The sequence below is a fragment of the Pipistrellus hanaki genome (genome assembly GCF_964339955.1).
Source record: "Pipistrellus hanaki genome assembly, chromosome: 3".
NCBI lineage: Eukaryota > Metazoa > Chordata > Mammalia > Chiroptera > Vespertilionidae > Pipistrellus > Pipistrellus hanaki.
Genome location: NC_140505.1, coordinates 29,134,990 through 29,162,917, shown reverse-complemented (window position 1 = coordinate 29,162,917; position 27,928 = coordinate 29,134,990).

Below are 27,928 nucleotides of genomic sequence, written 5' to 3'. Positions count from 1 at the left end.
GGCCACTGCCACTCCCGGCCTGGCTGCTGCTGCTCCGGGCCTGGCTGCTCCCTACCCGGCTGCTCTGGGCCCAGCTGCTCCGGGCCTGGCCACTCCGGGCCTGGCCGCTCCCGACCTGGCTGCTCCAGGCTTGGTTACTGCTGCTCTGGGCCTGGCTACTCCCGACCCGGCTGCTCTGGGCCGGTAAACCTATGTTTTAACTGTAAAATTAGGGGGTCGTCTTATACGCCAGAAAATACGGTAGGCATTTGTTTTGTTTTTGTTTTATCTTGTATGTTTTTGTAGGTCCTACTGCAACTGTGCACTGTATGTAAAACTAATCACAAAGATAGGAACTAATATGCTGAGATTGAGTGAGTAGCTCTGTGCGATGAAGAAATGTTTAAGATGGTGTTATGACACTGAACTGTCAATTTGGATCATCCAGTGACTGATTAATTTGTCATTTTCAAGGACTAAACAAATGAGATCAACAATACAGAAACAATGATATATCTGCTATGCAGCAGTGCAAGTTGATTAATTTCTTTGTTTAATATTTCCTGCTTCACAAAAGTAGCAATTTTTCACAAATAAATGACTAAAATAATGAAACCCATTTTAGACCATTTAGAGGAAAACATTGGTAGTATCATGTCTCTCTGTGTTCCCACCTGTTGCTGTTGGAAGTGGGCTCCTTGGGGTGTCATGGGAATAAATATTTCCTGAACCCCCTGTGGGAGAATGAGGTGCTGTGGAAAGTTATCTTTCTGTGGAATTAAACCCCTTAGTTTCCAAAGTCCCATCTCCCTCCATTCTACCATGAAAAAACAAAAACAAAAACAAAAACCATTTGTCTTAGGCAGAGCTAGGATCATAGCCATTGCCCAGAGTTTTTGGTCCATATGTTCCCAGCTGCAGTGTGCATGGCCATGGACCATATGGCTTCTAGGGTTACATGCCTGTGGAGGCACACAGCAAGTGCAGGTCACGGAGCAAAGAGAAACTGAAGTGCAAGTGACAAAGGAGAGAATTCTTTGTTTGGGGGATTTTAAGTGGGGGCTTACCCAATGAATCCTTCAGGATTTCACATGCTTGCAGTGGCTCTACCCCTGTGGCTAATTATATTTTTTCCCAGGTTAGGCTGACAGGCAGATACCTTCCCTATCTCACCACCACTTCTCTAAGCATGTGCCCATCATCCTCTTTGTTGGATCCCTTCCCCAGTGCTTTGCAGGGAATGAACTGATGGTTCCCTGTGGAATGTGAAGCTGCAGCTTCCTGGTGAAGCTGCCCTGATGATCATGCTTATAATGTCTGGCATCCCCTTTGCTCCTTTTCTATCTTTAATATTAGCTGGCTAGTTATGCTAGTAACAACATTACCTTTAGGCTTGTATTGATAGTGACAGATATATTCTATGAGAATGTTTTTTATAAAACGAATTCTATTGTGTGTGCTTTTAAAGCTTAGTAAAAACCAATAGTGTTGCAGAAGACCAAAGAAAACAAAAAACGCTTCTAAGAAAAAGGAGGGACCCTGTTTAATACACCAGCGGACTCAGGGAACAGCCTTCCAAATCTGAATGAAGGAACACACCTGGGGCTTTCCTTTATATTCCCCCCCTGTGGTCTTTGTCCCAAAAGCATGGATTATGCTTCAGGCCCTTTTCTTGGGCCTTGCAAGAAGGTCCCCAGGTGTTGGGGGCCTCCAGGCCGTATCTGATGGTCTGGCCTGGTGCTAGCGTTAATAACCCTCCCTCTAGGGCAGTGCACTGTTCACAGTAACCAGTTCTGCAAGATCAGTATCTGGAAAGGAGATAGGGACTTCATTAAAGGTTATCAAGAATGTGCACTGAGCTTGCTGGCTTGGATTCAGATCACTAGCCCCAAATATCAGGGTTACATTGGAATTAGCCCTTTAGCCTTTTTAATAGCAGGCCAAATATTCTCCCTTGGCGCTGATTATGAAGTGGCAAAATTCCATCTGGACAAGCTTCTGTGATGACCATGATGTGGCCACTGAGTGCAAGCTCATTGTCAGCGATCTCCTGTCACATCGAGGTCCTGACCCTCCCCCCCCCCCCCCCCCCAACACACACACACACTCTCTGGTTATCAGAGGCCATAGAAGAGATTCAGCTTGTTTACTGTCATCATTCAACATTAGATGATAGTGTCGAATGGACAAATAACATTAAGAAATAGGTATGAGAGGAGGGAGGGAATTCTTTTCCATTGAAGTGACAGATTCACCCTTCCTTACATGTTTTTGAACTTCTGACTTTGGAGGCACACAGCACGTGCAGGTCACGGAGCAAAGAGAAACTCTGCTTATAAATTTACAGCTTATAAAAATATAGGGAAGAAGGAGCATAAGGACATCTCTTATACCCTTTACTTTTATCCCCCAAATGTTAGCATTTTACAGAACTAAAATCACAATTAGGACGCTACCTTTGATACAACATGGTCTTGCATGTGAATAATAATTGCCCATCACCCCCCTCCTTGATAGCCATTATAGCCAGATACACACACACACACACACACACACACTATATTAGAAAGAAGTATTTGGAGACAAAACTGGCCACCTAAGCAGTAGCACATGGCCTCACACACTCTCTAGAAGGCCTCATTTTTAGTTCAATCCCTTGCTATTGCCACCTTGAACTTCATAATAGTTTTCCAACAAGGGGTCCCACATTTTTATTTTGCACTGGGCCCCACAAATGATGAAGTGTCCCTGCTTGAAGATATTAGAGAGAAGATGTGGAGAATGGTAGTTAAGAGCACATCTTTAGGACCACACCCATGGAATTCAAATTCCAGTTAGGTTGTTTACTAGTACTAGTTTTATAATTTGGGGGATGAAGGTAACAGAACTGGTAAACTCATGGAGTTGCTATGAGAAATAAATGAACTGATATAGTGTGTGGCACATTCTGAGTGCTAAATGTTTTTGCTTAAAAGACATGTGTACCCATATCCTCAGACACACACACACACACACACACACACACACACACACACACGCACGCAAACACACACATTAAGAATGGGGATTTGAATTGGAACTCAAAGAAGGAAAGAGACATGCACTTTTTGGTTTTATTTTTGCAAAAGACAGGAAAGCTAAATTGTCAGGAAACTAAGAAATACCTGGTTTGGTTGTTTAGTTTTAAGATATATTTAATAGATCATGAGAGAGAGAGAAGAGAAGAGAAGAGAAGAGAAGAGAAGAGAAGAGAAGAGAAGAGAAGAGAAGAGAAGAGAAGAGAAGAGAAGGGAAGAGAAGAGAAGAGAAGAGAAGAGAAGAGAAGAGAAGAGAAGAGAAGAGAAGAGAAGAGAGGAGGGGAAGAAGTGGAGGGAAGGGGAGGGGAGGGGAGGGGAGGGAAAAGGAAGAGGGTTTAGGAACATTTCTGGCCCTTCTTCAGGTCCTTCCCTCTACTCAGCAACGCAAATGAAAAAGAAAACAAACATCTCTTATCTATCACACCTCACCCTGGAAGCTAAGTATTTCCAAAACTTAGGAGACAGGTGAGGCAAAAACTTCAGTTTGGGAACAGAAGGTCATCCTAAATGTAACCAGATAGTAATGAGAGGGAACCAGATTCAAAAGATCAGATGGCGATAGCAAGAGAACCAAATAAGAGGGAATTTGATGAGAAAGAATGTCCACAGGGAAGACTCTTTCCTGGGCCAAGGGGTTTCCATATGAGACCTGCCGGCCTGCAGGACTAAGCTGGGAGCAAGGAGGGTAGAAGGAGGGAAGGGTTTTGCCCAGCCTCCCTCTAAGTGCTGAGAAACAATTGGTCCTGTTTGAGGAGTTTCAACAGGGAGCGAGCATAGAGCCAGGGTCCCTGATCACCTAGTGGAGTAGGAGCCACACTCAGTATGAACAGAACTGTGCGGGTAGCATCACTTAGGAACAAAAACACAGCCACATTTTTATTTGCATTTCAGATAAGCCTATTGCATAATACATGGCAGTCTGGCTCCCTTGGATGTTAAGACAAATTGATTAATTTATTTTCTTAAGTGTTAACCTCAGAGTTGACAGAGCTGCCAGATTAGAGTCCAAAACCGCAGTTTAAATGAACTAGATATTTCTAAACTGCATCCTGCCTGCTGAGAAGTCGCCTCGATCACCTTGAAAGGTTGCCATGCAGCCTGGGAGGGAAGCCCTCCGGAGAAGATGGGCTGCTTTAGTGCTGAGATCCGGGTCTGTGGTGAGTGAGGATGTGGTCTGTGCATTGAGAGATCTGTCTTCATACATCAAGAGAGGAAATTTAGCACTTAGTGTACATTCCTTTTAACCCACATTAGCAGAGTGGATACATCACCAGACCAGCTCGTTTTCATTTATGAGTTGGGGAAGCTCGTTTTCATTTATGAAACTCATAAGTCATCGGACTTCTAGCTGTTGCCTGAGTGTTAACTTGGGGAGCGAGGAGTCCACTTCTTTCTCAAGAAGGGTTGGTTGCGGCAGGCTTTCTCTCTTGGGAGCACTAAGGTGCCTCCTCTCTCCCCCCACCCCCACTCCTTCTATATCCCCCCAGGCAGGGTACCTTTGCCTTTCTCTTTCCTAAGGTCTGTTATAAATAAGGCAAGCCCCCCAAGTCAGGGGTTCTGGTAGAATACCAAATATATTTGGGAGCCAGGCAGCAAGGCAAATATTTTTACTTTTATGTAGAAGGGGGCACACACATGGTCTGAAAGCACATGCACTTATAATCCCTTATGCATGTGACCTGTCCTTTGCTCTTGATTGGAGATCAGGCACATAGTCTTTTGTGATTGGCTAATTCAAAGGGAAGGGTTTGCCTTTACTGTTTCAAGATGGCAACCTCCAGGGGAGCTGCAAGCCATGCGGCCACCATGGCAGCTGCCAAGTCATGCAGTCTACAATAATGGCAATCTAAACTGTTCTTTGACAGAAAAGATGATTTGTTTATTCTCACAATTCTCCCCTTTTGTTTATTTAAACTCTTCTCTTCAAACTTGGCTGACATTCATTGACTTTCATGCTCTGCAGTGTCTAGAAGAAGACTAATTTGCTGTTTGGTCAATGTGGTTTCAATGAATCCTTGGATAAGACATAGGAGGATGTGATATCCCATCACTGTAGCTCCTAAACAAAGGGGTGAAGTGGACACTGTTGTTCTAGTGCATCAGAGAAAGGACCTCGATCCCAGGCTCCACTTCATGTCACTAAAACTGCCAGTGCCTTAGGCTCAGTGATAGTCCGTCTGCTGTGTTGTCAGAGTTGAATGCACAGCACTGGCCCCAACATAACACATCTTCCTCCTTCTTCTGCCTGTTTTCTCAGGTACCCTGCTGCTGGCATCTAGCTGTTCTCTGTCCATTTAACTGCATCTCAGTTATAGTTAACAAGCCTTTACTGGTTCTAGAAAATATAATTAATCCACCACATTCTTGTTCACAGTGGGCCACCAACACAGGACATACTGAAACCGTACAGCAATCTGATTTCTAGCCTTAAACTCCTTGGCACTCCTCCTACAACCCCGATGTGTGTATATGGGGATCAAAGGACCCCCCTAGACTCTCTTTCCTCTTCCTAGTCTGTCTATCCATTGAAAAAGGTTTATTATATGCCAACATGAAAGGGGTAGCCAATTGTATCAGAGCACAAGGTCCACTTCATTTTCTGGGCAAGGCCACAAGTCAGGGTCCCTCATGACACCACCAGACATCAGCATGGGGTACCAGCAGTGCAGTAATGGGCTTCTGAGGATACTCAGCCATTTATGCATCCGGATACATTTCTCATAAACTCTGAGCACTATTCCCCACCTTGAGAGGCAGGAAATATGGTTTACTTCGGAGGACGGGCTAGATTTTTTTTGGGGGGGGGAGGGGGATCTTAGCTCTTTACCTCTGTTGGATGGGAACAACAGGGTGAGAGTCTTACAGGAAGCGTTTCCCCAGGTGGTTTCCTCCTAGTATAAGGCAAGCACACATTCCATTCTGTTATTGTCTGAGATCCAACCGAATGGGAATGGGACCACTTGGGCCTCTAGCCTTCTTGCCACACAAGTGTAACAGTCACTTTTATTCAGGGCATGTACAGAATATTTAATCCATTCCACTCAGGCATTCATTTCCTTATATCCTACTTTTATTTGCATGGTGGTGGCAGTGGCGTAGGGGATCTCCAGTGACATCTACTCCTAAATCTAGTCCTAGCCAATCTTTTGACCTAAAGGCTGAAATATCCAAGTCATTCAAGTTATCTATAACTGATAACTGGGTAAGCATGATCCAGATTGTACACATTTCTCCAGCCCACATTGTAAGCCCCTGCAATTTGTCAGATTCCTTAAGCAAATAGAGCCTGTTGAGGGCCCCTTGGGAACGCACATGGATGACCTTTAAATTAATGTCAGCTGAGTCCAAAGTGACTGGCATGACTGTCCCGGAAACAGCCTTCCAAAATGTGGGAGACTATTTTCAGTACTGATTTCTTATCTTTGGAATGAGGAAAGAATAGGACCTTGACTTACCCAGGTCTTGATATGCTAAATCCCAGGAATGAGGGAATGAATAGGACCTGGGCACACCCAAAAATTCTTTGACCTTAAACCCTCCTCTGAAAATCAATAAATGTGCTGTGTTGTCTATGGTGGGTGGTTGACTGTCTCTCCATCAAAGTGGCAGCACCCCACCTGGATCCCAGCTTGAATCTATTTCTGTGTCTTGGTCTCTTTTTTATTTTTTTCCCATTAATTTTTTTTTTTTTTTTTTTTTTTTTTTTTTTTACGGAGAGGAAGGGAGAGGGATAGAGAGTTAGAAACATCGATGAGAGAGAAACATCGATCAGCTGCCTCTTGCACATCTCCTACCGGGGATGTTCCCGCAACCAACGCATATGCCCTTGACCAGAATAGAACCTGGGACCCTTCAGTCCACAACCTGACGCTCTATCCACTGAGCCAAACCAGTCAGGGCTCCCTTTAATTTCTTAATCCCCAGTTCCTCCACTCAGGTACCTGTTGTTTTCCGTGCAGGTCACGGAAAAACAGAGAAACAGCCCCCCACAAGAGCCAAGTACATGATGGTTATTAAGACAGCTCACAGTTTTTAGTATCACTTTTAAGGGGATATGTCCTGGTATAGCTGTTCAAGTTGAGGTGTGTTCACCCTTAATCCATGTGTGATGGATCCAACCTTGCTCTGCAGTCCGAATAGCTGTCTCTGTGGTAAGCAAGACAGGTAAGGTCCTTCCCAGGAGGGTTCCAACTTGCTTCCCTTCCAAATCTTGATTGGAACAAACATAGTCTTCTGGTCGATGGTGATAAACCAGAAACTCAAGAGGCCCTTGGGTCAGGAGGCCTTCTAACCTGAGAGATTAAAGTAGAAGAGGAACCCAGTACATAGTTCTTAAGAAATTGGTCCCCAGTTTTCAATGTAAGAAGATCTTGAGGCATTCCAGGGCCTATTGGAATCACCTACAGTCAACTCTAGGATAAAAAAAAAAAACTTTTTTAAAATTCAAACCTTAGGAAGGTTGTCAAACTTGATTTTACCAAAAGATTATATATTAAAGTGTATTAGACAGGAACATATCCCAGCAAACTTCAGTTCCTATGATTAAAAAGTGGTCTTTTATTAAATACCCAATTAATATAATTATTTTATTAGAAATGAAGTAACCAAAATAAGGCTTATTTTATAACTTCATTTGTCCTAATGAGGCTAATTGGATTTCTCCCATTAGTCTTCCTGAGTACTTTGGCATAAGCTATTTACCCTCTGTTTAGGAAGGCAAAATGCAAATCATTGACTTTTAAGTGTCTTTGGTTTAGGGAAGACAGAGTTTTCTAGGTGGTTGCAAACTTGTTTGTTTTAATATTTCAGTTTCCCTGCTCTGTCCTGGCTTACTGGCCTATATTATTTAATCAATTTCCGTTTAACATTTCTTCTTTATAAACTTCTTATAATTACCACAGATATTCTTACAACTTTCAAAAGAAACATTTTTACAATTTCCAGAAATAACCACCTTTAGAAACCACCTTCTTTTTCCTTCAAAATACATAACCATGCCTCAGTCCTTCCATTAAGCATCTCCATTCCAATATTCTTTCTGTCACACCATCAGCAATTTGTACAGACCTTTTTTTAATGTATTAGAATTCTTCAGTCTTAGAAACCTTAATTTTTTAATAATTTACAAAAAGTAAACAGCCGGCATCTCTTAGATTCACATTTATCAACACACTTTTTATAATTATTCTAAAAGACATTAATTATATTTAAACTGGTTTTAATATTAAAAATTTGGTTCAGACCAATTAATTCTCTTTTTTAATCAGGTCAATAAAATATTATATTCTAGGTGAAATTTTACCACACATATTATACATAAAGACTACAATATATTTTGAACTAATTTTTCCAGAGAAAGTACAAAATTGTTTTTCTCAAAAATGAATTTTTATACTTTATGCATTTTTACAACCCTAATTTCTCCCAACTTAATTTGAACTTTTAACTCTTAGTAGCCTCAAATTTTAGGTGGCAAGTTAATACTTAGCATTTCTCAGATTAGTAATACATTTATATTTTAAGAGAATATCTCAAATAAAATACAAAAGAATATCTCAAATAAAATAAAAATCTATCCACTAGATTTTTCAAACAAGGCAAATTCAGATTAATATTTTATTTTAAAATGCCTAGATATTTAATAATTTTTATTATTTAATTAGGCCAACTCCAAAGTTTTAAGTTACCAAAGACTTTGGAAAATTATGTATAAACTGCTACATTCTTCCGTAGAGATACATCATCTAAAGTTAGGGCTGCCTCTTCTGTTTCTGGCCCTCCAAGCCAGCCCTTCCCTAGGCCACTTTCTTGAGATGTCAGGTCAATGATTGGTGCTTGGCCCAACAGGTCCTCAGGGTCTGGCCCAGAGTATAATACTTTCTCATTTGATCTTTCAGTCTTGGTAAATTAGGAATATCCTTCTTTGCCTTGATGAATATTAAAGACTTTATTTCGGTTCTGAGACTGGGGAACTGCTTTCCAAATTCCTTTAATGATTAGCTCCCTAAGGTCTCTCATGTGCCGTCTATGGTCCATGTTGTTAAGTTCCCACTGAGGCTCTGGGTTTGGAAATTTCTCATCTGCTGGAAGCAGACCAAGGCCAGTCATGGGTTCCCTTTCCCAGATAGTCATAACTGACTTTCAAACCAATCCCCCTTCCTTTAGTCTAGCTGGCTGACTTTTGATCCCGATCTCATAGTCAACTCAGGGGTAATGGTTGTCCCTCCTCACCAAGGCTACCATAACTTGACCGTGGGGTGCATTGCCTCAGGAGAGAGTCCATTTAACCTGTGGTGACAGATAGTATCTCAGACGTGCCCCCAAATTGTTAGAAATAAGACAAGCCCCCTAAGGCAGGGGTTCTGGTAGAAAACAAACATACTCAGGAGCCAGACAGTAAGGCAAACATTTTTACTTCTATGTAGAAGGGTGCACACACATGGTTTGGAAGATCATGCACACCAAACAGGCAGGCTGCTTGGGTTTATAATCCTTTACACATGTGACCTGTCCTTTGCTCTTGATTGGAGCTCTGGTGCACAGTCTTTCATATTTGGCTAATTCAAAGGGAGAAGTTTGCCTTTGCTGTTTCAAGATGGCAGCCCCCAGGGGAGCTGCAAGCCATGCGGCCAACATAGTGGCTGCCAAGTCATGCAGTCCAAAATGGCGGCTGACTAAAGTGTTCTTTTACAGAAAAGATGATTTGTTTATTCTCACAGCTCCAAGGGCCCTTCTTCTGCCTCTGTAACTCATTGCCTGAGCCCACATAGACCAGCTGGCTCACTTCTTCTGAGTAAGTTACTTTGTAAATTTCAAAATAAACTTTCTCTTACAATTTGAAGGAGAAAAGGTTGTGCACCCGCCTGTAGTGAGAGACTCTGAGTTTCCCAATACATGACCAGAGAGTGAAAAATAAGGAAACTGTCAAATAATGAAGTGTAAAGAAACCAGAAGTTTCTATACAAGTGGAATAAATTAAAAAAGAAAGGACCTCCCTCCCAGTCAAATAAATTTTAACAATAGAGAGGAAAAGGAATAAGAAGGCAACAAGGGAGGGAGGGGTATTTTCAATATTTAAAGAGCTATAACATGTTGGAGGATAAAATTAGACTCAATGGATAGAGCTTACAGATTTTCTTCTTTTTCCTTTTTAATAGCCTTATTAAGGTACAAATGACCCATTTAAAATGCAAAATTGAATATTAAAAAAATAAATCTTTATTGCTCAGATTATTACAGTTGTTCCTCTTTTTTTTCTCCTAACCCCCCTCCACCCGGTTCCCACCCCACCCATGCCCTTAGTCCACTCCCCACTGTCCTCATTCATAAGTGTAAGATTTTTGTCCGATCTCTTCCTGTATCCTCCACACAAGAATTGTTTGTCTACTCCCTTTCTATGCCTCTGATTCTATTATATTCACTAGTTTATTTTGTTCATCAGATTTTTTTATTCACTTGATTTTTAGATTTACTTGTTGATAGATATGTATTTGTTGTCACTTTGTTGTTCATAATTTTTATCTTTACCTTTTTCTTCTTCTTCCTCTTCTTAAAGAATACCCTTCAGCATTTCATATAATACTGGTTTGGCAGTGATGAACTTCTTTAGCTTTTTCTTAACTGTGAAGTTCTTTGTCTGACCTTCAATTCTAAAGGATAGCTTTGCTGGGTAGAGTAATCTTGTTTGTAGGTTCTTGCTATTCATCACTTTGAATATTTCTTGCCACTCCCTTCTGGCCTTATAGTTTCTGTTGAGAAATCAGCTGACAGTCATATGGATGTTCCCTTGAAGGAAACTAACTGTTTGCTGCTTTTAATATTCTCTCTTTGTCTTTTGTTCTTGGCATTTTAATTATGATGTGTCTTGGTGTGGTCCTCTTTGGATTCCTTGTTTGGGGTTCTCTGTGCTTCCTGGACTTGTAAGTCTATTTCTTTCACCAGGTAAGAGAAATTTTCTGTCATTATTTCTTCTATCTATTCTTCTGGCACCTCCATAATTCAGATGTTAGTACATTTGAAGTTGTCCCAGAGGCTCCTTACATTATCTTCATATTTTTGGACTCTTTTTTCTTTTTGCTCTTCCAGTTGGGTATTTTTTGCTTCCTCATATTTTAAGTCTTTGACTTGATTCTTGGGATCCTCTAGTCTACTGTTGAATTTCTGTATATTATTCTTTATTTCAATCAGTGTATGCTTAATTTCTGACTGGTCCTTTTCCTTTTTTTTTTTTTTTTTTTTTTTTTTTTTTTTTTTTTGCATTCTTACTAAGATCCTTGAATGTCTCACTAAGTTCCTTAGAGGTTTCTAGAAGATTCTTGAGTAAACTTATAACTGTGGTTTTGAACTCTATATCCAGTAGTTTGCTTTCCTCCATTTCTTTCATTTGGACATGTTTCTTTGTCTTTGCATTTTGGCTGCTTTCTTGTGTTGATAGAGTGGCTTTGTATGCTAGGTGTTCTATAGGGCCCAGTGGCTCAGCCTCCCCAGTTACCTGAGGTGGACACTCTTGGTACATTCCTTTGTGGGCTGTGTGCATAGTCTTGTTGTAGTTAAGTCTTGATTGCTATTGGTATCACTGGGAGGAATTGACCTCCAGGCCAATTGGCTGTGGGGACAAGCTGTGTATACAATGGAAGAACTGCTGTGCTGGAGACACCCTTATGGGGCAGAATTTGCTTAGTGGGGCTTTGGTGCTCACTGAATCTGCCCCTTGAGTGTATTGCTTATGTAGATGAAGTGTTGTAATCAAGTATGGTCTCACATTGACCACTGGGTACACTGGCTCTTGGATCTCCAAGGAGGTGCAAAGTCAGCCACTGCCTGAGGCCACTCAGCAGGAGCTACAGAGAGATCTGCAGATTCCTCCTCTTTGTATGGGGTTTGGAAGCACCCAGGTTAGGCCCAGCTGTAAAGCAAGGCAGGCTGCTGCTGCCAGGCCATTGGCCTTCTTATGGAAGTTTTGGAACTCTCTGACTCAGCTGTAGTTTGTTACGTTTTAGGCTGCAAAAGGACAGGCCATTTATATGCAAGAGCTGCTGTGCACAGCTTGGGTGGGTTTGTAAATTGAGTGGGGAGGGTCTTAGGGGGTCACCAGGGTGGGGCAAACAGTAATGGCTGCCAGTCAGCCCTGTACCAGGGAGATCCCTATGTCTTTGTGTCCTGCGCCCCCATGCAAGAATAATGATTGCTGTGAGCACCTCTGAGGGAACACCACCCTCGCATTCCAGTCCAATGCCAGACAGTCCAGTTTCTCACCGTATGAGTTTGGGTCCCCAGAGTCTCACCCAGAACTGGAGTTAAGAGCAATTGGGAGCTTGTACATCCCTCCAGATTGAAAAAACAACAACAGTGCACCCAGTTGCCAGCCCATTTTGTGTGTACCTCTGCACTTGCTACCAGTCTCAATGCTTTTTATTTGCTTGTAGTTATAGAACTTCCACTCAGCCAGTTTTCCTGTGGTTCTGGATGGTATTTGTTTTATATTTTAGTTGTAGTTTTGATGTGGTTGTGAGAGGCAGTAAGTATAGGTGTTTACCTATGCCACCATCTTGGTTGTTCCAAATGAAATGTTTTTTTAAAGAAAATACATTTTGAAGATTTGTGTCAAAAGTTACAGAATTTAATTTAAAACATTAGAAACTTGAAATTATATTCCCAAGAAGGAAGTGGAGAGGCTTAGGAGAAAGATGAAAAAGAAGAAAAAAAACCACACAAAACCTCTGTTTTTTAGAAAATATTTCAAAGACTCTTTTTATTTTAGAATAGACTTAGATTTACAATAGGTTATAAATATCAGAGTTCTATGTGCCCCGCACCCAGCTTCCCTTGTTGTTAACATCCTACATTACCTACATTGTCACAACCCCACAGTGAACATTGGTATACTACTATTGACTGAACACTACATCGTATTAGAATTTTGTAGGATTTCCTACTACTTCTTTCTGTTTCCTAGTATCCAATTCAAGCTACCTCATTGCATTTTGTTGTCACATCTCCTCTTTTCTCTGACAGTTTCTTGTTTCCATTACCTGGCATTTCTGAGGAGAACTGAGCAGGTGATTTGTAAAATGCCTCCATCCTGTTTTGCCTGATACTTTTCTCATGGTTAGAATGGAATTATTATGCCTTTGGGAAGAACAGCAAAGAAATGGAGTGCCCTTCTCATCACATCTGACCAGAGATACATTATCATCTGAACTGGTCGTGTTTTCCAAGTTTCCAATTAATGAATTTTAAAATCATATGTTTTTATATTAATTATATTACTTAACTGCATATGCTACATTAATGTGGCAGCAAACACGCAAAAATGTTCAGCTTGAGTGATGTAGCAATCAATGTCCCACCTTTGCCTTCTTGAGATGTTGTGCATATCTATAACCACTAGAGGGAAGCACGAGAACAACTAAAGTGAATGGCTACACTATTTTTTGTTGTTAACACAACTCTTAAATGCAATTACATTGATAGACAAATACTAAAAATGATAAAACCAGGGACTAGAAGAATGTGAAAAGACCAACCAGGCCCTTTTAGTGTTTCTTCAAACAATATTCAACTTCTAAAGGAAGTTTTTGCAATATCACAATTTCTACTCTTTCCCAACAGATGGAAGTTGATGCCTGATGAGTTGAACTAAGTGGTTTACAAACCAGGAAACTTTGTCAAGCCCTGTCTATTGTTTCCATGCAGCTAGCTTAACACTCCTTGGAAATGTATCTTTTCAGAAGTGAAAATGCCCTCAAGAGAACACATAATCTTATTAACCATCCTGTAACCCAATCCCCAATTTGGCTTCCCCCACCTCCGTGTACTTCCTTACATCTCTTCTTAAATGGAAACACATAAAAGAAACTTATTTTGGGGAGCATTTGTGCTCTTGTGCTGTGGCATTTGTTTGTCAATTTGGTTTAAATTCATAACAATTCTCAGGTTTGGATGTTTTTTACATCCCCATAAGGCATAGTATATAAGCAGTTTAATAACAAAGTACAGTTTTTCAAGCAATTTGGTGATGACAGGGAAGGAGGACAGTAGCTGGAGAGGCACCCGGGGCAGGCACACCAGCCAATACCCTGGGTGGGTTTGAAGAAGAGGCAAGTGATGATGGAAACTGGAGACCCCGGGAAGTTGGGGATCCAGTATGAATGCAAGGAGATGGCTTTCAGTAGCCTTCATCAGATGGCAGGTGAGAATAACCTAAAGACAGAGGGTGTAGAAGGCAAGAAGAGAAAGGAAAAGGAACATAGTGCCTGAAGGCTTTATTTTCTTTGTAAGGTAGAAGCTAAGTTTACTGACTGCAGAAAGAGTGTGCCCCATTCATGGCTAAAGAGTCTAATCCTCCTTGGCCTCAGTGCTCAGATATGTTTTGCTGTCTAAGAGCAGCCTGCCCCAGGCACTACCTGATTTCTGTTGCTAGCAGCAAGTCTTTTTCTTTCTCCTTCACTCTCACTCTCCATCCTTCCTTGTTCAACACAAGCGGGGGAGGGTATGGATTCTATTGCTTTTTCAATCATCTCTCATCCAATCAATGTAAAAATTTAGAGTCCCAATGACCCTTTTTGTTAAAGGACTTAGTGTTTCTATTTTCAAATAGTTTAATAAAGGCAATAGATTGGCTTTAGTAAATGATTTTTAAAAAATAAATTTTATTGCTTTTTTTTTACAGAGAGGAAAAGAGAGAGACAGAGAGCTAGAACCATCCATGAGAAAGAAACATCGACCAGCTGCCTCCTGCACATCCCCCACTGGGGATGTGCCCACAACCAATGTACATGCCCTTAACCAGAATCGAACCTAGGACCCCTCGGTCCGCAGGCTGACTCTCTATCCACTGAGCCAAACCGGTTTCGGCTTTAATACATGATTGAATGACCATTTACAGCATTATCCAGAGCGTAGAAGTTGTGGGAGGGCGGGTTTGTCTTTCCTCCACCAGCCCTGACATCCCTCCACCCATCAAACACCCTCCCTCTCAGGGCTGGGAGCCGCACAGGAGTCTGGGAGGCACTTAGCTGCCCGCAGCCTCATTGTCTTCCCTTTGACAAAACGTTTTCTTTAAATTGAAGACTTGCAAGTCCTGTTGAAGCTCCTGATATGAAGCTCTATTCAGGCTGCAATGGTTATAACCTTCACATATGTTTCCTGAACCGAAGAAATTCAATTCATGGTAGAGAACACATCTATGTCCCTCTTCCTTTTCATTTCTAATTAGCTTTTGAGTTTAACAATGAATTAAGTTTAATAGAGGTGAAACTAGAGGTAGCCTCATTGAATTTCTCTTACTTTTGTTTGAACTGGACTAGCCATGCATCACTAGGAATAAATGAATTTACGTGTATTGTGAATTGTATTAAATATATACCATAAATATTAGACTTTTAATGATGGTATTACGAATATTTAAGATACATCATAATTTTAATGATTGTGTTATTCATATTTATCTTGGAGTTCCAAATCATAAACTTTCTTTTAAATTAATACCCCAAATCAAAACAATGGGACAACCCAGGGCATCTTTAATATTTCTGGACCATAAACATTTTACTCCAGGAAAAACCTTCTGCAAATCTTCACCCACACTCTCTTCTTTGAACTTACAAGCTATGAACTAATAATTGTGGAGCAGGGCACATATGTATCTAAAATGGCAGCCAGGATGGCATCACTGCTATTTTGCTCTGTTTAATTAAAAGTTGAATATAAGAATGTCTGTTTATCTAGAAATTTATGTTCTTTGTCATGAAGCTTTTGCATCTTTCTCTCCATTTGGAGTCGCTTAGGCCTTCTTCTGAAATGACTGAGAACTTTATTTTGACCTATTTTATGTATCTTATCGCATTACCTAGAAAAGCAGGCGGGTATTGTGACAGGGGTAGGAGACCTAGAGTCCAATGGGACTGGTTGGAATCCCAACCGTGCCAGGTTTAGGTATGCATTCCTGAGCACATCTAAATAGACTCCCATAAGTGTCTCTTGATCTGTAAAACAGGGGTAGTAATCTGTACAGAATTGATGTAAGAATCAGAAATGAGTTTATAAGACATGTTTCAGACTGGTAGAATGAGAGTGGGAGAACTTAGCTTGCAGCTCAGTTGCTGCCCATGGTGGGTCTGATAGTTATCTGCATCCTCTGTGTGTCTTTGTTGATGCTGATCAGGGCAAAGGCTGTCTCGATCTTATGATCTTACTCACCATTCTATCTCCATTGCTTTAGCACAGTGTTTTGCTCATAAAAGATATATACTTTTGCTTCTTGATTGAGGAAATTAATTATTAAAGGAATGAAGCTCTCATAAACCCCAACTTAAGAAAATATGGAAAGCTGTGTAATTTTGACTTTTCTGCTCTATATCAACTTCTTTCTCTATAGAGATAGGGGCTCTTTCCTTATGCATTAGGTAAGGTCTTATTGAGAGAAATAAAACATTTTTTTTTTACATCTCAAGTAAATAGAATTGAAATGCTCACAAAGAATTGAAGTAGTCCCTTCTGTTCCCCGCATACACAATCCCAACTGTCAACACAGCAGTTCAGTAGCACTTCTTATCAATAAGCTAATAATTCATTGTCTCTGGGTAAGTCACAATTCAGATAAGAAATATTTGAGGTAAAGGTCACATTGGTTTTATTCCTTAATCTTTGCGAGAGATTGTGAGAGATTATGACTTCCATTTAAAAATGTTATTTATTTTCTAATATCATGATTATATAAATTTAATAAATGACAATTGTTTCTTCTATCTCTGTTCTTGAATTCAAATGTCACAGAAAAAGGCTAATAGGTAAAGTAATATAACTGTGGACTTGTTTTAATGAAGAAATTTAGGATATAAGCACTTGGGTTATTTTTTCTCTCTTCTGCTTATGTTTTGGAGATTTCAGATAATGATGGGACTTGACTGGTAGAATGAGAGTGGGAGAACTTAGCTTGCAGAAAGCTAAGTTTCGCCTCTTTCATCTTCATTTTGCCTCTACTAAAGTAGACTAAGTCTTTACCATACAAAGTCCCAAGGGGGGAAAAACCAAGAAGAAATAATTTTCAGTCATTATAACTCATCATTAGCTTAAATAAATCATCACTTTTCCTTGAGCTCCTTCCCTCATCTCAGTGGAGGATGTTCGATATAATTTTCTAATGTTGAAAGTTAGATTTGGGGTCAGTAACATTTTACTATTACTAGTCTCTGTATTAAGTGGTTAACTGTTTAGGTTCTGATAAAGGCCTATACTTTCTAAGCAAGCAGCAGATCACTGGGAATATCCCAGTTTGGTAACTCTTTCTTATTCCTGATTTTTCTTTCTTTCAAACTTACTCCAAGCAAATGATTTATTTATGCCTAAAGACAATCTCTCTGATGAGAAAGAATCCTTGAAGATCACTCCAATTAATTGGTAGGAGCTACACAGAGCACTGTGTTAAGAAATAGCTTTTGACTAGGCTGAAAGCAATTTAGCCAAAGCAATCCAGTTTACTGTGCGATGAAATTGAAAGTAAGATGAGCAACAGAAAAATGAAAATGAATATTCTTTCAAGGGTATTTGTTTTTTAAGCATAGTGCTTCTTAAAATTATTTCTTAAAATGTCTAAATGCTATTAAGGACTTCGGGGAGGGATTTCTACTTTACTTCTTCCTAACTTACCTTTTTAAAAATTACATTCTCTCATTCCTGCTTTGCTCTCTTTGCAATAACAAAAATGTGGAAAACCTCAGATACCCATACACCGAGAATTGTGAAGTCCTTATAGTAATTATCTCTGGGTAGTTAATATTGTGATGCATTCTTTAGAGAAGGTATTATCTTCTTCTCCTTTAATCTATTAAACATAGAGATAAATTAATTAGAAAAACATAAAAAAGAAATTGAGAGTATTGATAAAGATATGAAAATTTGATGAAAATATTCAAAGACAGAAGGCTTAATTGATAACAGGGAACAGTTGAAGGCTTCAATCCAATCCTGGTCCTTAATTTTTAACACAAAAGGCTGCTTCATTTCCTGTAATTATTACCACTAGGGGGGGTACAATGATAATGTCTGCTTCTTGATTTCTCTGGGGGCTAATAATAGAAAGCTTTTCTTCCCAAGAACTGCATAAACTGTAAACTGAAATGCTCATACATCTTATTTTTTAATAAAAAATCAATCATTTAAATTCCTTTTAGTCTGACCCTGTGCTTCTTAAATTTTATTTTATTGATGAGAGAGAGGGGGGAGAGAGAGAAAGAAAGAGAGCGATTTGTTGTTCTATTTATTTATACATTCATTGGTTGATTGATTCTCGTATGCTCCCTGACGGGGAATAGAACCCACAACCTTGGCACAGTAGGATTATGCCCTAACCAACTGAGATATCTGGCCAGGACCTAACCTCAGGGCTACAGGTTCTGTGTTTTTGTTAGCCCTTCTCCCTGTCCATTCTCCTCCATGTCCTGCTGCATTTGCCCTTTCTGTTCCTCTGGGAAACATCAAGAAATGACTACAATATACAATAATCAGCGATGGCAAGACAGTCACTGACATGCGAGTCAGGCAATTTCAGAACTCAAGAATAGGAGGGCATATAATATTAATATCCTAATAATTTATGTAAAGGCCAGAGAAGGGAGATCTGAGATTTAACGTCTCTAAAGGGAAGATCAGTTCTGATATTTTGTCAATGCTGCCGAGGAGAGAAGAGGAAACATGGAAACAGAAGCATACAGAAAGGAACTTGCATTTTTGGTCAATGCTGTGCAAGCAGAAAAACATTTGGCTTTGCTTCTGAGATGTCTGAGACCTTCATGTGCCACAATTGTCAGACAAAAATACTGTGTACCTGGGGATAAACCAAAAATAGCATATCACCCTGGTGGTTCTATGCCCAAAATAATAAAATCTTGGCTATTTTACTAGTAGATAAACCTAGATTTCCTAAGAAAATACTTTATCCCTGATTTTTAATATGTTGGTATTTGGGATACATCATAAACTTTTTTGAATATGATAACTGCTTGAGAATTGCTGTTTTTCCATTATGAGCAGGCTAATATAAACTTTACTAAGCTTGGTAATTTGTAATTGTTAAAAATATTCATTGCCTTGCTTGGTGTTGCTCAGTGGACAGAGCATTGGCCCTCACACTGGAAGGTCGTGGATTTGATTCCCATTGAAGGGCTTGTACCTGAGTTGTAGGTTTGATTCCTAGCCTCCATCAGGGCACGTGCAAGAGGCAACTGATTGATATGTCTCTCTCACATGGATGTTTCTCTCTCCCTCCTTCCTTTCCACTCTCTCTAAAAAAGTCCATGGAAAAAAATATCCTCAGGTGAGGATATATATATATGAAATCATTTGTAAATTACTTGAAATTCTTCTGCATGGGAGATTTGTTTCTCCCATATTTATCACCTGAGGATATTTTTTTCATATTTATTTATATATATATAGCTTGTTTGTTTGTTTTGTTGTTACATTTCTTGTTTGGTGAGCCAGTCATTCTGAAGTTTGACTCTCCTTGAACTTCTTGTAAAAGAAATTTTTCTTTCATTTTCAAAGTGATTCTTCCTTTGACCACATTTTCAACACATCACCTACACTCCTTCCAAAGACCTTTGATGAAGAAGAAATCCCACTTTCAGAAACAACAACAGGTCTTAATGTAATACACAGGTGACAGTTTTCCATGGACCTATTTAAGCAAATCTCTAAATCTTTGCACTATTTCATCCAACCAAAAAAGTAGGGACCGCAGCCTGCAATCCTATATAATAAAAGAGTAATATGCAAATTGACCATCACTCCAACACACAAGATGGCTGCCCCCATGTGGACACAAGATGCCTTTTAAAACAAATGAGCAGTTACATGCTTTGCTCTGGATGAGTTGTTTCAAAATATACCTCCTACCTCATCTATCTTGGATCTAAGAAATCCCCCCAAACCAAAAATCCTGGGCATAGCCGACAACAAATTCTGAAAAATCTCAGTGGAAACTCAAAAGCCTCTCTATTGGGATTTGTCAGACGTATTTTTCATGATTAGAATGGGTTATGGGTTTCTGGTAGGAAGATCAAAAAGTACCATTTGCCACATTATATTGAGTGTGCATAATTTGTGACTGATGCTGGCCTTAATCACCTGGCTGAGGTAGAGTTTGTCATGTTTCTCCGCTGTAAACATTTAGGGAAGAAGATCACTATGTTTACCCCACATCTAAGACTGGAAAGTTATGCTTCACTCTTTGAGGGTAGAACATGTAGATTACATGAAATAATTTGTAAATTACTTGAAATTCTTCTGCATGGGAGATTTGTTTCTCCCATATTTATTGATGTATTCACTTATTTATTTATACCATATGGACTCATGGATATTTATTGTATACTTTAAGTATAATCCACTATTTCTTTATTTTGTCACTCAAATTGTTCCTACTTCAACTACCAGTACCTCAATTACCCAGAAGTTTCCCACTAATATTTCCCTTTATCTTCTTTTCTTATTCTAAAAAAAAAAAAAAAAAAAAAAACTATAAAAAGACAAAATAGCTTTGAGATGTCCAAAATGGCTACTTTGATTTATTGTGTGTGTGTTGTTTTTTTTTTTGTAAAATAATTAGTAAGGCTTTTAATAAAGAAATTAAAATGCACCTGACATTTTAAAAAAGCCAGTCATAATAAAGAGCATCGTTTATACCACAAGTCAATTCTCTAAATATTAATATGTATATTTTATGAAAATTACTATTAAAAGTCAAATAGAATTCATCCAATTTGGAAATGGATATAAGACTCTTAAAATTCATGTGAAAGTGCAAATCTCTGGGAATAGCCAACAAAACTCATTTTAAAACCCACTTAGCAGATGTCAGCAAATACCATAAAGCCAGTAGAATCGACTCAATACTGTGTTGGCATAGGGGTAGATAAATAGATTAGTTTAAACAAATAGTAAACCAAATCATTTTAACTGACACAACCCAGCAATACCGCCCAGTTTACATGCGATAAAATATTAGCGGTATGTTAGCTCAGTGGGAAAAGGTTGGCTTATTTAACAAATGGTGCCGGAACAACTGTTCAGCCATATGAAAGAGAACATTTAAGACCACAGGAACTAAGAGTCCCACCAGTGGCGTGTGTCTGCGCGTGCGTGTGTGCGTGGCCAAAGGAATGACAGGGGGGCAAAGCTGGCAAGTGAGGTGTGACAGTCAGTCTTGCAGGAAAAATAGAAATCCACTTTTTGTCTATGAAGCAGACGAAAAACAATCATATACACACTTTAGGGAAAAAGTGGGCAGAATGGGAAGGATTTGAAAGAGAGAACATAAAATGTGGGAGGCCTAGGACAAGAGGGTTTGGGAAGACAAGAAGTACAAAGATGAAGGGTTTTAAGAATCCAGTGAAGAGCTCTGATAATCGGGGAGGCAAACCCCTGAGTCAAATTTGGCCCCTTTATCATTTTGCTTCCCCCTGCCAGATCCATTTCAAATATATGTCCTCCCATCCTCTTTATTGTAACTGGTTTATAGCCTCAGGCCCCCACTAACGTACTCACTTCAGGGAAACTGAAGGTCCTGTGGGTCAGAACCCAACGTGAAATGTCCCCAAGCATAAGAGACCACATGTAATCAAAATACTGCATTAGGTCAAGCCTGGGCCCCAGCTGGCGGGCTTGTGTTTCTCTCTGCAACTTGCCTTCAGCTGTGGGTTGTTTGACGCGGCAGGTGGAACCCAGCTGGGACAGGACAGACCTACAGCTGTCTGAGGAGGAGACTGAGGTGTAAATCCTTTTCAAAACAAAGGCTAGATTAGATTTAAAGTTCAAGTGTGAGCAAACTTCATAATGCAAAAGGTCTTTGTAAAAAACACAGAGCATAAACTAAGATGAAAGCAATAGTGAAAATAAACATCTTCATGTTTTATGGCATTCAAACTATACCATAACGATAAGCATGGGAGATCTGATTTTTAGATCTTCCCGTTCTCTCTTCTTAAACTTTCTATCATTAGTTTTTCTGTTATTATTATTATATCAGTTTATTCAGTAAATACTTTTTGCCAGGTATTCCAATAGGATTACTTATGCTCACTTTATTCTTCATTCCCAGGTTATTTTATTAAACCTTATTTTATCAGATAACTTTTCTGTAGCCATATAGCTAGGAAGTGAAAAATTTGTAATCTACCTCAAGTATATATGGCTCTAAAGAAGATGCTTTTTTTTAATGTTATATTTCCTCCCAATTAAGCCAAAGCAACAAACTACTTGGAATATGGAAAAGTCAGACATTTTGGTAATGTATTTTGCCTTTAAAGCAAATTGCTTTCATGCCTGAATTGGATAAATTATCCAATCACTTCAATGTAAGCACTGAATCTGATGAAGATGAAAAATGCTGTTTTTCAGCATTTTTTCTTATACCCTTACTGACCAGGTTTAGAATCTGATAGTCATTAAGATGATTATTTATACATCTAAAGAAGTCACCAAATTTTCTAACCCTCAGTTACTCATCTATGAGTGGGTTGTTCCAAACATTAAATAAGAATAGATATACACATATCTAGAGAATAATGTCCACTAAGTAAGTGGCAGTTTTCCTCTCATCATACTCTTATCCCGCCTCCTCCTCTCCCCTCCCCTCAGATCTACAGTGTTCTTAGACCCCTAAAAGTGTGCACTTTACATTTTAAACAATGATTTTGTGGTAGAATGGCATTTAACCCCACCCCCCAAGTAAATATACAATGGAGGACTCTTAGTACTAAGGTGAACAGAGAAAAAAACAAACAAACAAACATAAAACAACGGTCAATTGTAAGATAATCCAACATTCTCAAATCTCAGAAAATTGGTATTGGTTTATTAAAAAAGTGCAAAGAAAAGGTAAGATTTGGCATGCATTCATTTAAAGAATTAGACACTGTAAAGAGGAAAGAAGTGTTTGAAAGGGCAAGCGCAGAGAGGCTATGACAAACAGTTCTGAAATAACATCGTACAAAAACTAGTAATAAAATGGTGAAGAAATAACGAGAAATAAACCACTAAACAAACCATGTTGCCAGAAAGCTTTGAATATCACCAGTGTTTAATACTGTCAATTTAGTCTCTCGAGGTCATAATGTGAATCATAATTTCTAACCCATTTGGCTTGATATAAACCTAGCAGTCACTATAGATTATCCGAGGCAGAGACGAGAAGGCTGAAGTGAAAATAAAGGGTGACCTTTAATACTGAGGCCAGAAGCTGGTTGCTTTCACTGATATAAGACAGCAGAGCAAGCCGAGACCAAGAGAATGCAGCACTCCATTTTTCCTGAAAGTGACCAGCATGCATTGTCCTCCTACCAGTTTCTCTTGACCTTTGGGGATAGAGTCCTTCTTTTAAAGAGCCCAAGTTTCATTCTGCTATGTTTCAAAGAATCCGGAGTTCTGTGACCGCCATGGGAGAAACGACGTCATCGCTCCTTCGCGATTTGTTAGGTTGAAAATAAAAGTCGAAATCTTTGTTGAGGGCACGTCTTTCTCAGACAATCCTCTGAGAGCCATTATATTGAAAGCCACGGATGCATTTAACCTCTCGTTTGTGACTCTGAGAGTCTCTCAGCTGAGTGAGGAAGGGCACTTATGTCAAAAGTGATGTACATAAATGTTCAAAACTATCTAATGTCAAAAAAGACAAATTGCCGGAAGGAACTGGCATATTTTGAACTTGGATGTACAGGAAATAAGGTGGTAAAAAAAATGTCCTGTCATTGGGTCTAGGTAATTGAAGAATCACTGAGTTGAATCCTGAACAGAAAGGAAGACAGGAAGATGAATTTAGTGTCCTTCTTCATCAATATACTATTGACAGGTTACCTAACAATACAGCTCTTGGATGAAGAATTGTAAGTAAGGCAGACAGATACATTGGTGTGGTCTGCTTACTTGCTTTGTTCCAATGGGTTTAGCTTGAAGGCAGATCAACTTTCATTTAAAAAATTAAACAGAATGTTGGGATGCAATAGTTTATTCTAAAAACTTCTGTCTCATTCCATCAACTATTATTGTTGAGTATATGCAAGATAAATGCTCCACTCACAGTGGAGCATTTGATAAATGATAAAGATATAGACCCTGCTTTCAAGTAACAGTCACTCTTTGGGTATGCTAAATTCCATCTCCACAGAATAAGCTTGGTAGGAATTCATTACATTTTAATATAGCGCTCCCTTATGATGGATCAAATAATATGGAATGCCAACTGTAATTGAAAATTTAAAAAAAAAAGTTTTTAAAACACTGAATGAAGCAAGAAAGCTGATCACATGGCTAATAGAAGGGAGAGCAGGAAGGGAGCAGCAAGTGAGAGGGTGCCTGGAGTGTTTGGGGGACTGGGCACCTGCGGGGAAGAGAATGAGAAGAATAGAACCAGGAGATGAGGTCACACGGGCTGTGGGCCCGTTACTGTAGGGCCCTGTAGAGGATGGAAAGGGTTTTAGTTTGTTCTCATCTCCAGAGTTGTGCATAGATATGTCTTATAGTTTTAACAGGTTTACACTGATGATTGTGTGGAGAGTATACCATAGAGAAGCTGAAGGAAGTCAGAAAGCTAGAAGGCACAATCAGGGAGGAAGTCAGAGAGTTAGAGCAATAATTAAACCAAGGTTAATGGTGACCATGGCCAGGAGTTGGCCATGAGGAGAGCAGAAAAAAGACAACACGAGACACTGCTAGAAGGAATGTAAGGTGTGAGAGGAGGAGATGATTCAGGAATGAAGGCTTGTAGGATGTAATTGCCATTGTCTGAGATTGGGAAGACTTATGGGATGAGATCACATTGATGCAGATAAAGAAAATTGCTTTTGGACATATGATTTTAGGCTAGTATGATTCCAAATAGAGGGACCAGTAGATAGATTTACATATGGTTTATGGAGTTTGGGAAAGTTTGAACTATAGATATAAATTTGGGACTCATCAACAAGCAGGTAGTATTTAAGGCTATGAAACTGAATGATATCAACTAGAGAATTAGTAAGATTTAAAAAAAAATAAGAATTTTTAGAGATAGAGGAAGGGAGAGGGAGAGAGAAAGAGAAACATTGATGTGAGAGCAAAACTTTGATCAGTTGCCTCCTGCATGCCCCAGCTGAGGATGGAGCCTTCAATAAATGGCAACCTTTCAGTGCATGTGATGATTCCCAACCAACTGAGCCACCCTGGCCAGGCACAGGGGCAGGGATTGGAGCAGAGGCATAGCCAACCTGGAATGTTCAGAGCAGCATTTCAGATTTTTCACTGGTAAATCCATCCCTCAGTTGCCTTGTCCCCCCTCTCAATCCTCTGTTTTCTTTATTTTCATCACAATTGAGCACTTTAATTTTCTCTTAATTGCTTTATTCATTACTACCAGATTACCAACTAGATAGTAAAAGTTTTTTTGTTTTCCTTTAGAGAACTGATATTTTTTGTATAATTCATAAGAATGTTAGACACTAGTAAGCACTCAATAAATACATTGTTTTAAAAGATAGAACTTTATAATCATACTTTTCCTTTATCAGAAATAATCACAGTCCTAATTTTAGATTATTGTTATAAAACTCTAGTAGAGGTGAGACTACTGAAGGCATTCATGATTTCATGATTTCAATTTTCACTTGATTTAAGCCAAAGGGCCGAGAAGCGATCATGATTTCAATTTTCAAAAGTCTAGCTTGGTAGTTACTTAATTGATCCTACCTTAAAGGTACACTTGTCAATTTTATTAGGGTTTACTTGTTTTCAGGAAAAAAAAAAAATTAAAACAACAAAAAGAAATAGAAGTCACCCAATTCCCTTCCTAGAATTTTCCTAATGATATTACCTTTAACAATATTTTCACTCACTCCTTGTGTATTTACAGAGTGTGATGGTAAAAATACCATCTGAGACAGCTGGGTTGTAGATTACAGAAACTACAGTTGTTCAGGGTAAATTTTTAAACATCATCTGAGTATCAGTTGTTAATACCACCACCGCAAAGGCTTTCTTTTCCGTTTAAAAAACTGAAATGAAAGCCACAGAATTAGGCCTTTCAAGCAATATAAATTATTTTTAAAAACGCTCATGTCATGATAATAGAATGAAGTATATAAATAATGTCTCTGAACAGAGTGCCACTAGAAGAATTGACAATGGAAAGCCAAATATATGTAGCACAATTGCATAAACTAGTAAGGATAGATATGAAGTCAATAAAGCAGGACAAAAATATGAAGTACTAGTAGATTTATAAACTGCATCTATGAAAGAGTGAAATAGATATGGCAAACGCAAATGCTGATGACCCTCACTCAGCCTTAAGGAATTGAACTGGACCCTCAGTGAGGACTTCCGAATATTTATTGAGCACCTATTGCGGGTATTTTCACACCCATGATTTCAGTTAATCCCTGCAACACTCTCTGGAATGTGTATTATTTTCCACATTTTATAGGTGGGGCACCTATGCTTGCACAGGGCAAAGTACTTGCCCCTAACCCCCCTTATTACTTCTTGTAGATTCACAAATATACACCAAAGAGTGACAATTTAAAAATCAAATTATAAGGCGTAGTAACTAAGGACAACAGGAGTGAAGGAAATTTATGTGCAGTGATCTGCAAATCTTACCCACACGATGGAGCAGACTCTCAGTATAGACCCTGCCAATCAGAGGTCAGAAACATCACCTACATTCCGAGGGCCAGCACTTTAAAATGAAAACACTTTATTTATCTTTAACAAAGACTTCGGAATCACAAATAGACTGACACTATTATTTTTTCCTCTCAGTGGAGGCGAAAATGACATCCTGTGAACTAGTTTATAGTTTAAGAATTTGAAAGATCTTGCCTAGTTCCATTGAGATGTGTAAAGAAGTTACATCAAGTTTTCTCCACTGTGGCAGCATTTACATTTTGGATCGAATAATTCCTTGTAGTGAGGATGTCTTTCACATACTAGGATGATTGGCAGTATCCTTGGTCTCTGCCTTATTAGGTGCCAGTAGCACGCTCCCTCCCTCACTAGTTATGACCATCAACAATATCCCCAGACATTGCTAGTTGTCCTTGAGGGGTCGGGAGCAAGGTGCTCCCCAACTGGGACGGAGTTAGATAATGGTAGCACTGAGTTGTAACCTACATTTGCACAGAGCTTGTGACTTCAAATTGGAAACAAGGTTTGTTAAAGATAAATATCGTGTTTCAAAGAAATTGTGTTAAAATTAGTTTAATGTAAGTGAGCTATAAAATGCATTGACATTTATATTAAACTAGAGGCATGATGCATGAAATTTATGCAAGGGGCTCGGCCCTGCCACTGTCTCAGCTGCCTCTGCCTTGGGCCTCCCTCCCCCACACCCCCTTGTAGTTTTCTTCAGTCCCCAAGCCGACGCTCTATCCACTGAGCCAAACCGGTCTCGGCTCCTTGTATAATAGTTTTGTTGGGAAGGTCATCCGGAAGGATGTCCAGTCTAATTAGCATATTACACTTTTATTATTAAAGATGATATATTGAAATATCCCAATGCCATTGAATTTTCTGAATGTTCCAATATCCTCTTTAGAAACATGAATTACATGAAAACCACGTGTTGCCCTTAGTCTCAAGTTTTAGTTACTTCTGTGATTTAATTTTGCTCTAAGATATTTACTTTTCAGCAACAGACAAGTTTATTTTCCTTGTTGCTGAATATTTCTATTTTGTGCTGAACTCGATGGAGTGTTTTAGAGCAGCTATTTGTGGAATTGTATGGAAATACTGAAGTCCTTTTATTTTAGAACTACACATCTTCATATTCTGTGCTGCAATTTTATGCAATTCAGTTAGAAAATGAATCTATTCTTCTGGCTGCTTTGAACTCATTTACA